The following is a 14,745-nucleotide window of genomic DNA, read 5'->3' on the forward strand; positions in this document are numbered from 1 at the left end:
GAATACAATCTTTGTACTGATACTAAACTGAAACATTGTATTCTTACTGCTGGTAATAAACATTGTTTAGTACCAGGAGAAGGAATACGACGTTTCAGTTTAGTACCAGGAGAGGGAATACAATGTTTGTTTAGTATCAGTAGCACAAAGATTGTATTCCCTCTGCTGGTACTGAAGAGATACAATGTTTAGTTTTAGTACCAGGAGAAAGGATACAATGTTTCAGTTTGTAATTCTTTTGCTGGTACTAAACTGAAACATTGTATTCCCTCTGCTGGTACTAATGTTTCCGTTTAATACCAGGAGAAGGAATACAATGTTTTAGTATCAGTAGCACAAAGATTGTATTTCCTCTGCTGGTACTGAAGGAATACAATGTTTCAGTTTAGTACCAGGAGAGGGAATACAAGGTTTCAGTTTAGTACCAGGAGAGGGAATACAAGGTTTCAGTTTAGTACCAGAAGAAGGAATACAAGGTTTCAGTTTAGTACCAGGAGAGGGACTACAAGGTTTCAGTTAAGTACCAGGAGAGGGAATACAAGGTTTCAGTTTAGTACCAGAAGAAGGAATACAAGGTTTCAGTTTAGTACCAGGAGAGGGACTACAAGGTTTCAGTTTAGTACCAGGAGAAGGAATACAAGGTTTCAGTTTAGTACCAGGAGAGGGAATACAAGGTTTTAGTATCAGTAGCACAAAGATTGTATTTCCTCTGCTGGTACTGATGGAATACAAGGTTTCAGTTTAGTACCAGGAGAGGGAATACAAGGTTTCAGTTTAGTACCAGGAGAGGGAATACAAGGTTTCAGTTTAGTACCAGGAGAGGGAATACAAGGTTTCAGTTTAGTACCAGGAGAGGGAATACAAGGTTTCAGTTTAGTACCAGGAGAAGGAATACAAGGTTTCAGTTTAGTACCAGGAGAGGGAATACAAGGTTTCAGTTTAGTACCAGAAGAAGGAATACAAGGTTTCAGTTTAGTACCAGGAGAGGGACTACAGGGTTTCAGTTTAGTACCAGGAGAAGGAATACAAGGTTTCAGTTTAGTACCAGGAGAGGGAATACAAGGTTTTAGTATCAGTAGCACAAAGATTGTATTTCCTCTGCTGGTACTGAAGGAATACAAGGTTTCAGTTTAGTACCAGGAGAGGGAATACAAGGTTTCAGTTTAGTACCAGGAGAGGGACTACAATGTTTTGGTTTAATACCAGAAGGAATACAAGGTTTCAGTTTGTAATTCTTCTCATGGTACTAAACTGAAACCTTGTTTTCCCTCTGCTGGTACTAAACTGAAATATTGTAATTCATGTGCTGGTACTAATGTTTCAGTTTATTACCAGGAGAGGGAATACAAGGTTTCAGTTTAGTACCAGGAGAAGGAATACAAGGTTTGTTTAGTACCAGGAGAAGGAATACAAGGTTTTGGTTTGTAATTCTTCTCGTGGTACTAAACTGAAACCTTGTATTCCCTCTGCTGGTACTAAACTGAAACATTGTAATTCATCTGCTGGTACTAATGTTTCAGTTTAGTACCAAGAGAGGGAATACAATGTTTCAGTTTAGTACCACGAGAAGAATTACAAACCAAAACCTTGTATTCCTTCTCCTGGTACTAAACAAACCTTGTATTCCTTCTCGTGGTACTAAACTGAAACCTTGTATTCCCTCTGCTGGTACTAAACTGAAACATTGTAATTCATCTGCTGGTACTAATGTTTCAGTTTAGTACCAAGAGAGGGAATACAATGTTTGTTTAGTTCCAGCAGCAGAATTACAATGTTTCAGTTTGTAATGATTTTGCTGGTACTAAACTAAAACCTTTTATTCCCTCTGGTACTAAACTGAAACATTGTAATTCTTCTGCTGGTACTAATGTTTCAGTTTAGTACCAGCAGAAGGCATACAATGTTTCGGTTTAGTACCAGGAGAGGGAATACAATGTTTCAGTTTAGTACCAGGAGAGGGAATACAATGTTTCAGTTTAGTACCAGTAGAAGAATTCCAATGTTTGTATTTCTACTGATACAAAGCATTGTATTCCCTCTCCTGGTACTAAACCGAAACATTCGTACCAGTAGAAGGAATGCAATGTTTCAATTTGTAATGCTTCTGCTGGTACTAAACTGAAACCTTGTAGTCCCTCTGCTGGTACTAAACTGAAACCTTGTAGTCCCTCTGCTGGTACTAAACTGAAACCTTGTAGTCCCTCTGCTGGTACTAAACTGAAACCTTGTAGTCCCTCTGCTGGTACTAAACTGAAACCTTGTAATTCTTCTGGTACTAATGTTTCAGTTTAGTACCAGGAAAAGGAATACAATGTTTCAGTTTAGTACCAGGAGAAGAATTCCAATGCATTTCTACTGATACTAAGCATTGTAGTCCCTCTGTTGGTACTAAACTGAAACCTTGCAGTCCCTCTGCTGGTACTAAACTGAAACCTTGTAATTTATTCTGGTACTAATGTTTCAGTTTAGTACCAGGAGAAGGAATACAATGTTTCAGTTTAGTACCAGGAAAAGGAATACAATGTTTCGGTTTAGTACCAGGAGAAGAATTCCAATGTATTTCTCCTGATACTAAGCATTGTAGTGCCTCTGCTGGCACTAAGCTGACACATTGTAGTCCTCCTGATGCTAAACAATGTTTTGGTATCAGGAGAAGGAATACAACCATCGGAGAAGTAGGGACTATCTTGGGATATTATGAATGAGGCCGCGGTGGTTGGCGTGAAGGACTTTGCGTTCCCTTGGGCTCACATCACCTTCGCTTTATTGGCTGTTCTATTTATAAGTATTACTTGTGTGTTTTATATGCATTTGGTGGCTACAGGAAGCTCCTCCAGCTCTGGGTGGATCGCACGTGTTTATGAGCAGTCATTAGGTGGCATGGCTCACTGATGGGAAGGACATGCTGGGGCATGTTGTTCCTGAACAGCCGGAGATGTGGTCAGAGGCTGGCTGTCTGCCATCTCCCGGATTGTCATGGCATCAGACGTGTCCTTGTCTCCGCCATGCTGACCCGGATCTCACCCGGATCTTCTCCTTGTCCTGTGCTCTGACTCGCCCGGGTGGTTCTCTTCTAGTCTGGGGTTATTACATTTATTTTTTTATTTTTTTTACTTTTATGAAGAGATTTGAGAAAAGATTTGGAAGAAGATCGGCACAGATTTTCAGTTATTGCTGCCATGAACGGCGCAATACTGAGACCTTACCTGCTGATGGCGCCCTGGCGTGTCACATTTTCCCAGAGTCCACTCTGAGCTCCCTTTTAGTTTTAGGTGTTCTGTAAAACCTTGACTGAAGGAAATCTAAACCCGGCTATTGCTGACTTTTGTGCAAAATTGTGTTTCCTGCCCAGCATGGCGATCCTCTGGCTCCGGACTTTGAGGTCCTTGGCTTAGGACTGCTGTCTGGATCAGAAATTCAAAAATGTTGGTGTTCAAACGTTAAAAGCCGCCGGAGCTCCAAAGATGAGTGTCCACCATTTATTGTGAGTCCATTATGTCAAAGTGACAATGTTTCAGACCTTACGAGGCCCTCTTCCTCAGGGCACCTAGTCACCCCAAGGAAAGGGGCCTTATGAGGCCAAGAGGTTGGCAATTTGAGCTCCAGAGGTCTCCAAACCATCTAAATGAGGGCCAATTTGCTGTCCTTAAAAATGTAGGGGGCTGGACTGTAGCCAACAGGAGCATAACATGTACAGGAGGGTAGAGTAAACAATGCCCCATTGTTGGTATCAGTGGGAGGATTAGTGCCCCATCATTGGTATCAGTGGGAGAAATGGTGCCCCATCAGTGGGAGGAATAGTGCCCCATCCTTGGTGTCAGTGGGAGGAATAGTGGCCCATACTTGTTGTCAGTGGGGGGAATAGTGCCCCATCCTTGGTGTTAGTGGGAGGAATAGTGGCCCATACTTGTTGTCAGTGGGGGGAATAGTGCCCCGTCAGTGGGTGAGCTAGTGCCCCAACTTTGGTATTGGTGGGAAGAATAGTACCCCATTCTTTGTGTCGGTGGGAGGAATAGTGCCCCATCCTTTGTGTCGGTGGGAGGAATAGTGCCCCATCCTTGGTGTCGGTGGGAGGAATAGTGCCCCATCCTTGGTGTCGGTGGGAGGAATAGTGCCCCATCCTTGGTGTCGGTGGGAGGAATAGTGCCCCATCCTTGGTGTCGGTAGGAGGAATAGTGCCCCATCCTTGGTGTCGGTGGGAGGAATAGTGCCCCTTCCTTGGTGTCGGTGGGAGGAATAGTGCCTTATCTTTGGTGTCGGTGGGAGGAATAGTGCTCCATCTTTGGTGTCGGTGGGAGGGATCGTGCCCCATCTTTGGTGTCGGTGGGAGGGATCGTACCCCATCTTTGGTGTCGGTGGGAGGGATCGTACCCCATCCTTTGTGTCGGTGGGAGGGATCGTGCCCCATCCTTTGTGTCGGTGGGAGGGATCGTGCCCCATCCTTTGTGTCGGTGGGAGGGATCGTGCCCCATCCTTGGTGTCGGTGGGAGGGATCGTACCCCATCTTTGGTGTCGGTGGGAGGAATCGTGCCCCATCCTTGGTGTCGGTGGGAGGGATCCTACCCCATCCTTGGTGTCGGTGGGAGGGATCGTACCCCATCTTTGGTGTCGGTGGGAGGAATCGTGCCCCATCCTTTGTGTCGGTGGGAGGAATAGCGCCCCATCCTTGGTGTCGGTGGGAGGGATCGTGCCCCATCCTTGGTGTCGGTGGGAGGAATAGTGCCCCATCCTTGGTGTCGGTGGGAGGAATAGTGCCCCATCCTTGGTGCTTACAGTAGGGGGAATATTTGCCCCAAGGGCTGGATAAAAGCAAGCAATGGGATGCAGTTTGGGGGCCACTGATGTACTCACAATAAATGGTGGCCTTTCATTATTGCCGTGCTGTTGACTTTCTACATTGTGACTTTGGCCAAGCATGGCGCCATCCGTTGCGGTCCTTGCCAGAACCCCACCCCACACCTGTTCTAAGTACCATCGGGATCGTGCAGCTCTATATGGGGGACTCTTTGTCCTGCCTGGGGGGGTCGATACTTGTTCAGTCAGTGGCTTCGAAAGGATTGGTCCAAGTCAGCAGTTGCCAACTTCATATTTTACTTGGCACCATTTATTTTTTGGGCAAAATTATCCGTCTGCTCTTTGTATTTACCATGAACCGGTGGTTGGTGGTTCCTAGATGATTGTCACCCATACATTGCAAATCGCACCGATACCTACAAGACCTCTGCAGCTCGGGGGGGGGGGGGGGGGGGTCACAAGGCATGCTGGGACTTGTCTTCCAAGCTTGTCACCTCATTGGCTCCTCAGTCAATAATTTGCTGAATTGGATCCATTGTTTTACAACAAAGGGGGCACAGGGGTGTAAATGTGTTACTGACGTGCGTCTGGAGCCCAGTGGGGTTTTCATTGTGTATTCCAGCTGCTCTCTCCTCCCCCCGGCTGGCATAATATTAGGTGTGGACAGAGCACAGCGAGCCATGTGATAAACAAACTCCATGCAGCTCTCGCATGTACCGAGCCGTTCATTGGTATTGCTGACTCATGTTTAACCATTTCCCACCCGCAGGCCGTCATAGGACGTCTTCGGCTTTCAGTGGGGACATCTGAATGATGTGTGCAGCTACAAGGCAATAATAGGAATAAAAGTCACCAAAAAAAATTAAATGAAAAAAAGTTTAAAAATAAAAAGTAAAACAAAATGTAAAAAAGTGTAAAGATGTGTAAAAAAAAAAAAAATTAACCACTTCCTGCCCAGTCAATATACAATTGACGTCCGTGAAGTGGTTGTGAAATCCTGACTGGACGTCTGACACCCTGCATCTCCGATCTCAGTAAAGAGCCTCTGACAGACGCTAGTAGAGGAGAGCCGATCGGCGGCTCTCCTGACGGGGGGGGGTTCGCGCTAATTGTTTATCAGCGCAGCTTCCCCTCGGATGCCCACACTGGACCACCAGGGAAGGGGCAGGAAAAAATGTAAATAAATTAGAAAGATGCCAATCAGTGGCCACTGACTGGCAACATGGGCACAAGTGATGCCCAGCAATGCCATCAGTGCCAACCCTCAGTGTCCATCAGTGCCACCCCTCAGTGTCCATCAGTGCTCAGTGCCGCCTATGAGTGCCCATCAGTGCCGCATACCAGTGCCGCCATATCAGTGCCCGTAAACGAAGAAGAAAACGTACTTATTCACAAAAAAAATTAAAAAATTAAAACTTTTCGGTCTTTTTTTAGTTGCGCAAAAAATAAAAATCGCAGAGACGATCAAATACCACCAAAAGAAAGCTCTATTTGTGGGAACAAAATTATAAAAATTTCATTTGGGTACAGTGTAGCACGACCGCGCAATTGTCATTCAAAGTGTGACCGCGCTGAAAGCTGAAAATTGGCCTGGGCACGAAGGTGCGTAAGTCCCCCGGTATGGAAGTGGTTAAGCGTCACCTATGAACATAACAAAGCGTGGCATGTTGGGTATCTGTGTTTTTGCATTGAAGTCAATGAAAGGCGTTTTTTTTTGTAGTGAAGTCAATGGAAATGGAGAAGCCAAAATAGCATCTTGCGAAATCGCACTCAAACCGCAATGCAATTTCAGCACGTATGTGTGAATGGAGGCTCAATGGAAGCCGTTTTTTTGCATTGAAGTCAATGGAAGTTTTTTTTTTGCATTGAAGTCAATAAAATTGCACCTCGCGAAATCGCGCTCAAACCGCAATGTGATTTAGTACGCATATGTGTGGCACATTGCGCCAAGGCAGCCTATTCATTTGAATGGCCTACCCCTTAAAACTCAGTTTTTTTTCTTTTTTTTAGCATTGAAGTCAATTAAAGGTTTTTTTTTTTATTATTTATTTATTTTTTTAGCTTTGAAGTCAATTGAAAGTTTTATTTTTCCTTTTTTTTTTTTTTTTTTTAGCATTGAAGTCAATTGAAGCTTTTTTTCTTCTTCTTTTTTTTTTTTTGCATTGAAGTCAATAAAATTGCTCCTTGCGAAATCTCGCTCAATCACGCATAGGTGTGGCACATTACGCCAAGGCAGCCCATTCATTTGATTGGTCTGCCCCTCAAACTCCTCCAAAGAGACACGCTTTGTACGATTTCTGGCAGCACCGGGTAACGCCTATTCTCCGTTAAGGTGCGTTAGGAAGCGATTCAGAATGCGTGCTGCGGTAACGCATCTGAATGGGCCTTTAACATTCTGTTTTGCCATTTTTTTGTTTCTATTGGGGATCACAACCATTGATTTTCCACTGCTAGTTACTCTTATGACAGCAGGAAAAATAAAAAAAATGTCTACATTGTTTCAGTTTGCTGTACAATACTGTGATCTCCCCCCATGTGGACTGTTGGTACAGAAGGCCGATACAGGCCCTCTTATGAGCGCTGAGAATGGCCCATTGTTCCTTAGGAAGGAAGGCCTGGTACCTCTAATCCATTCATCCATCTCCTGACCAGTGCGAGGATTTGGGGATTACACGGGGAGGGGTGGAGGAGGAGGAGAGGCTGTGACAAGTAATCCAATTACTGATCTGTCTTCTGCACTGGAGACTCGGGATTAACCCCGACCATGCTGCAGCCGGGTGACCAGTTCTCCTGGAATCTGCCCCCCCCCCCTCCTCCTATAATAATGGCCAATTCTGCTTCTGTAGAGGGGGTGGGTGGGGGAGGGGGGCACAAGCAGCCCTTTAAAATGGCAAATTTGTTGGGTGCCAACGGCAGTTTTCCTTCACTGCAGTGGAGGGTCTGAATGTCCAGGTACGTTCTTAGTGGTGGAGGGGGAGGGAGGGGACTTGTAGTTCCGAGCTGCATATGTGGGTTTACTTGTCGTAGTGATGTGACATCTGGTGGGAGGAGCCACAGATTGTACAACAAAAGGCAAAAAAAAAAATGTTTCTTCATTTACATAAAGGTCAAGTTAATATAACTGAGCACAGGAATACCCCCTTACAGTGCTAAGGGGGAACTCTGCAGATCCTGATGTAAAATGAACTTTGTGGACTCTGATGTGAAGGAGGACTCTGATGTAAGGGGGACTGCTGTGGACTCTAGTGTAAAGGGAAAGTTTGATGTAAGGGGGTCTCTGGTCACCACAGCCCCTTACACAAGAGTCCACAGCGCCTCCCCTGTCATCACAGTCCACAGAGACCACAAGAGACGGCCGGGGGCTGCGGGAGAGACGGCCAGGGGCTGCGGGCCCGGGGGCTGCGGGAGAGACGGCCGGGGGGCTGCGGGAGAGACGGCCGGGGGCTGCGGGAGAGACGGCCAGGGGCTGCGGGAGAGACGGCCAGGGGCTGCGGGCCCGGGGGCTGCGGGAGAGACGGCCCGGGGGCTGCGGGAGAGACGGCCCGGGGGCTGCGGGAGAGACGGCCCGGGGGCTGCGGAGAGAAGGCCAGGGGCGGCTGCGGGAGAGACGGGCAGGGGCTGCGGGCCGGCTGCGGGCGAGACGGCCAGGGGCTGCGGGCGAGACGGCCGAGGGCTGCGGGCGAGACGGCCGGGGGCTGCGGGAATGATGGCCAGGGGCTGCGGGTGACGGCCAGCTGCCGACGCACAGACTCCAGCGCACATCCTGTGACTGACGGCCTAAGCTTTGCTCCTGTGTGGAATGGGCTGGTTGTGTATTCTCTAGGGCCTCTGCCTAAAAATATAGAATAGTTGGGGGTTCTAAGTATTTATCTAGCAGGAAAAAATTGATTTTTACATGTAGGTGGCAAGTGGTTAAGCATGGGTGCTCAACCTGTGGCCATCAAGCTGTTGCTGAACTACAAGTCCCATCGTGCCTTTGCCTGTGGGAGTCATGCTTTTAACTGTCAGGCTAGCAATGCCTCATGGGACTTGTAGTTCCACAATAGCTAAAGGGGCACAGGTTGAGCACCAATAGGTTAAGACCTTGTTACACTCTCTATCGCCATCTTCCCTGTGTATAGTATAACTTGTATAAGTAACGTCCATGTTTTTTTGTCTCCACAGATCGATCGATTAGAAGGTGGCACTCTGTCCCAGGCATCCAGTATGGTGTCCTCGGGGACAGATGGCATGCTGCCCCAGATATGGTGGACGGAGTGCCTGATCCTCAGCGCACCAAGGCCGCCATCCTGCAACTGCAACAAAAGATCCTCAAGCTAACCGAACAAATCAAGATCGAGCAAACCTCCAGAGACGACAACGTGGCTGAATACCTGAAACTGGCCAACAACGCCGACCGGCAACAGGGCGCCCGCATCAAGCAGGTGAGACACACGGCCTTGCCAAGACTAAAAATGGGCCTCATGTCAGATGTGGTTTGGTGTTGAGGTCATCCATCCTATGTAGTGCCGATCGCCTAATGTCTTCCGGGGTTTACCGGAGCCGTTGGCAAACCCAGAAGCGATCCGGTCTATGGTTGGGCAGAAGGTCAAGTGTGGGCAAGATGGCTTTGGAGGACCGGAGGGAGTGACATCTGACGTCACTTCTGCCTCTTGGGCTTAACCACTTGCTTACTGGGCACATATACCCCCTTCCTGCCCAGGCGAAATTTCAGCTTTCAGCACTGCGTCGCTTTAAATTTGAAAATTGCGCGGTCGCGCGACGTGGCTCCCAAACAAATTTACGTCCTTTTTTTTCCCCCACAAATAGTTTTTTTTTTCCGATGTGCCTGCCACAATATCGCAGTCACGTTAAAAATCGCAGATCGCCGCCATTATTGGTAAACAAAAATAAAAAATTATAATAAAAATGCCATAAAACGATCCCCTATTCTGTAGACGCTATAACCTTTTGCGCAAACCAATATTGCGATTTTTTTTTTTTTCTATTTTGCAAAAATATGTAGAATACATATCGGCCTAAACTGAGGGAATTTTTTTTTTTTTTTTTAATATATTTTTCGGGGATATTTATTATAGCAAAAAGTAAATATAGCTTTTTTTTTTTTTTTCAAAATTGTAAAAAATTTTGTTTTATAGCGCAAAAAATGAAAACCGCAGAGGTGATCAAATACCACCAAAAGAAAGCTCTATTTGTGGGAAAAAGGGACGTGAATTTTGATTGGGTAAAGGAGAGATTTGGTGTCTTTTGACCCCAGATTTCTCAATAAAGAGGACCTGTCATGCTTATTTCTATTACAAGGGAGGTTTGCATTCCTTGTCATAGGAATAAAAGTGATCAAATTTTTTTTAAAGGGACTTTATAAGGAAAAAAAAAATTAAGCGCCCCATCCTTGCGAGCTCATACGCAGAAGCGAATGCATACACAAGTCGCGCCCGCATATGTAAACGTTGTTTAAACAAAGTGATTTTTTCCCCCCAAAAATTTGGTTTCAAAAAACCGCTGCGCAATATCGTGTGGCATAAAAAAATGCAAAACCCACCAATTTATTCTCTAGGGCCTCTGCTTTAAAAATGTATAATGTTTGGGGGGTTTCTAATGCATTTTTTAGCAAACAAATTAAATAGTGGGGTGGATTCAGGTAGGGGCGCGCAAAACTGCGGCGGCGTAACGAACAACATTTACGTTACGCCTCCGCAAGTTTTACGGGCAAGTGCTTCATTCACAAAGCACTTGCCTGTAAAGTTGCGGCGTAGCGTAAAAGGGGGCGGAGTAAGCGCGCGTAATTCAAATGATCCCGTAGGGGGCGTGGATCATTTAAATTAGGCGCGTTCCCGCACCGAACGTACTGCGCATGCGCCGTTCCTTAAAAAAAAATTCCGACGCGCATTGCTGTAATTGACGTCGCAAGGACGTCATTGGTATCGACGTGAACATAAATGGCGTCCAGCGCCATTCACGGACGACGTAAAATGTTCAAATCGCGATGCGGGAACGACGTCCATACTTAACATTGGCTGCCCCTCCTAATAGCAGGAGCAGCCTTACGATGAAACGACATACGCAAACGACGTAAAAAACGAACGCCGGGCGCACGTACGTTTGTGAATCGGCGTAAGTATGTAATTTGCATACTGTACGCTGACAACTACGGAAGCGCCACCTAGCGGCCAGCGTGAGAATGCACCCTAAGATACGACGGCGTAAGAGACTTATGCCAGTCGTATCTTAGGCTAAAGTCGGCGTATTTAGCTTTCTGAATACAGAAAGTAGATATGCCGGCGCAACTAAGCAATTAAGCTGCGTATCTATGGATACGCAGCGTAATTGCTCTCTGAATCTACCCCAATGATTTTCATATGTAAACGAAAAGCTCCAGAAAATGGATACAATGTGGATTGTATGTTTCAAGTGGATACAATGTTTATAAAGAAGATTTTTGCATCTATTGTAAGGTTGTTCTGGTGAGCCGTGCCCAAGGGGCTGATGCAGCTGCTGCTCCCCAGTGTGGCCCTCCTGAAGCCAGTCGACATAGGCAAGCGCACAGGGTGTGCCAGGTGTGCCCAGGCACACCCTAATCACCCTGTGCAGCACAGATTCCCCCTACTGCCCTGTCCCCCCCCCCCCTTGCAGCACTCTTGGCTTCCCTACTCTCCTCTCCCTCCAGATGTTGCTGCGGGGATGTTTTAGGATGAGTGGGGGAAGGGGCCGGTAAATATGTAACTTACCGGCCCCTTCCCTTTCATTGTGAGTGATCAGTAGAGTGTGTTTGAGCTTTGGGGTGCACACCCTAATGCAGGGATCGACAAATCCCGGTCGCCATGGCGACTAGAAATAGGGTCCTGGCGACTTGGCTTTTTTTTTGTGAGCTGGCGCCATCTGGTGGTGAGCCGTTGGTATTACAAGTTATTACCACCAGATGTGTGAGCTGGCGCCATCTGGTGGTGGCCGTTGGTATTATAAGTTAAGCATTACAAGTTAAACAGCAATTCTAATGTAATTTTTCACTATTTTCACTGCCATCTTCTTCCCTCTAATTAGAACCCCCAAACATTATATATATTTTTTTTATCCTAACACCCTAGAGAATAAAATGGCGATCGTTGCAATACTTTCTGTCACGCCGTATTTGCGCAGCGGTCTTACAAGCGCACTTTTTTGGGAAAAAATTACACTTATTTTAATTAAAAAATAAGACAACAGTAAAGTTATCCCCATTTTTTTTAGTATTATGAAAGATAATGTTACGCCCAGTAAATTCATACCCAACATGACACGCTTCAAAATTGCGTCCGCTCGTGGAATGCCGACAAACTTTTACCCTTTAAAATCTCGCGTATGTGTTCGCTTCTGCGCGCGAGCTCGGTGGGACGGGGTGCGTTTTTTGGCTCCTAACTTTTTTTAGCTGGCTCCTAGATTCCAAGCAAATTTGTCAAACCCTGCCCTAATGCGACAGGTTGCGCACACCTATGCCAGTCATCTTATAGCTATCTTCTTATCTCGCCTTCAGGTATTTGAGAAGAAGAACCAGAAGTCCTCACAGACCATCCTGCATCTACAGAAGAAGTTGGAGCATTACCACCGCAAGCTGCGCGAGGTGGAGCAGAATGGAATCGCACGCCAGCCCAAGGACGTGCTGCGGGACATGCATCAGGGACTGAAAGGCGTTGGGGCCAAAGTGACCGGCTTCAGCGAGGGTGTGGTGGACAGCGTACGAGGGGGATTGACAAGTTTCTCTCAAGCCACCCACTCGGCGGCCGGAGCCGTGGTATCGAAGCCCGGGAGATAGCGTCCTTGCTGCGCAATCGGTTCGGCAGCAACGAAAACATTCCATCCCTGGATGACCATCTGGTTTGTCTTCCACCCAAGATGAGGACATGATTCAGGGCAAAAGTATGTCCGCCCTCAACGCCTTCCAGGCCAGCCCCAAGTACGGGAGCGAAGAAGATTGCTCTAGCGCTACTTCTGGATCACTGGGACCCAACAGTACCAGCGGAGGACCTGGTGGAGGAGGGGGTGGCGGAGGAAGCTCCCGAACCAACACCTTGGACATGCATGGGGGACTGATGGGGTTCGAAGTGGTGATGCAGGAGATCCAGGAAATGCGTGAGACTCAAAACCATCTGGAGGAGTCGCTGGAAGGACTAAGGACTCAGTATCAGAGCGATTACTCCTTCATCCTACAGTCCCTGCAGGAGGAGCGCTACAGGTGAGACTAGGCCAAAACAGCCCAAATATTAGTCATTTTTGGGGGGAGTTGGGAAGGGTTAGTTTTGCTTTTTTGTTTTTATTGCTGTTTGTGACCCCCACTGGGAAATTTCCCCTCATTTCCTGTTAGATCAGAAAATGAGGGGAAATTGACGTGACTCAGGGCAAAAGCCTGAACACCTTCCAGGCCAGCCCCAAGTACGGGAGTGAAGAAGATTGTTCTACCTCTACTTCTGGATCACTGGGTGCCACCAGTACCAGCGGAGGACCTGGTGGAGGAGGGGGGGAAGCTGAAGAAGCTTCCAAACTAACACCTTGGACATGCATGGAGGACTGGTGGGATTCACAGTGGTGATGCAGGAGATCGAAGAAACTTGCAGGACTCAAACAGCTAAATGAGTCCCTGAAATGAGTAAGGATTGAGTATCAGAGGGATTACTCCTTCATCCTACAGTCTTTACAGGAGGAGCGCTACAGGTGAGTCTAGGCCAAAAGAACAAACCAAAATTTTAGTAGTAGTTCATTTTGGGGGAGTGGGGAAGGATTCGTTTTTTTTTTTTTATTGCTGTTTGTGACCCTGCTGGGAAATTTCTGCGTTCCTGTTGGATCAGGAAGTTAGGGGAAACTTGTGTGACTCGGGGCAAAAGCCTGAACACCTTCCAGGCCTGCCCCAAGTATGGGAGCTAAGATTGCTCTAAGGCTACTTCTGGGAGCCACCAGTACTAGCAGAGAACCTGGTGGAGGAGAGACGGGGTGGTGGAGGAAGCTCCTGAACCAACACCTTGGACATGCATGGAGGACTGGTGGGATTCGATGTGGTGATGCCGGAGTTGAAGAAACTTGGAAGACTCGGGAGTCTCTGGAAGGACAAAGGACGTTGATGGCGAGTCTAGGCCGTTGAGGGCCAGTCTAGGCCGTTGAGGGCGAGTCTAGGCCGTTGAGGGCGAGTCTAGGCCGTTGAGGGCGAGTCTAGGCCGTTGAGGGCGAGTCTAGGCCGTTGATGGCCAGTCTAGGCCGTTGATGGCGAGTCTAGGCCGTTGATGGCGAGTCTAGGCCGTTGATGGCGAGTCTAGGCCGTTGATGGCGAGTCTAGGCCGTTGATGGCGAGTCTAGGCCGTTGATGGCGAGTCTAGGCCGTTGATGGCGAGTCTAGGCCGTTGATGGCGAGTCTAGGCCGTTGATGGCGAGTCTAGGGCCGTTGATGGCGAGTCTAGGCCGTTGATGGCGAGTCTAGGCCGTTGATGGCCAGTCTAGGCCGATGATGGCCAGTCTAGGCCGTTGATGGCCAGTCTAGGCCGTTGATGGCCAGTCTAGGCCGTTGATGGCGAACCTTGGCACCCAAGATGTTTTGGAACTACATTTCCCATGATGTTCAAACACTCAGCAGTGTAGTTGAGCATCATGGGAAATGTAGTTCCAAAACATCTGGGGTGCCAAGGTTCTCCATCACTGATCCATACGCTCACATTTGAGCAGTAAGGCTTGGCCATACACGGTTTTGAAGGTCAAAATAGCCCAAATATTATAAGAGAGGAAGGTTTTTTTTTTTTTATTGCTGTTGGGACTCCAATGGGAAATTTCCTGTTAGACTTGGGTTCTGTTCACATCTAGGCGTTGGGCAATTTTCTGCTCTAAGCCTCGGCTCTAAATAACACCCAACAAGACAAATCCCATTCATTTGACCCCTGTTCACATCTGAGCGTTCTGACGCCTTAAGCAAAATGCCTGTCGCTCAAAAAAGAA

General features: G+C 47.3%; 1 pseudogene; it reads left to right on the top strand.

Moving 5' to 3' along the window:
* The window catches only part of LOC120945026, a 258,633-nt pseudogene extending 244,452 nt beyond the window's left edge, over nucleotides 1-14,181 (top strand).
* The last annotated feature ends 564 nt before the right edge of the window (nucleotides 14,182-14,745 follow it).

Source organism: Rana temporaria, chromosome 7 (genome assembly GCF_905171775.1).
Source record: "Rana temporaria chromosome 7, aRanTem1.1, whole genome shotgun sequence".
NCBI lineage: Eukaryota > Metazoa > Chordata > Amphibia > Anura > Ranidae > Rana > Rana temporaria.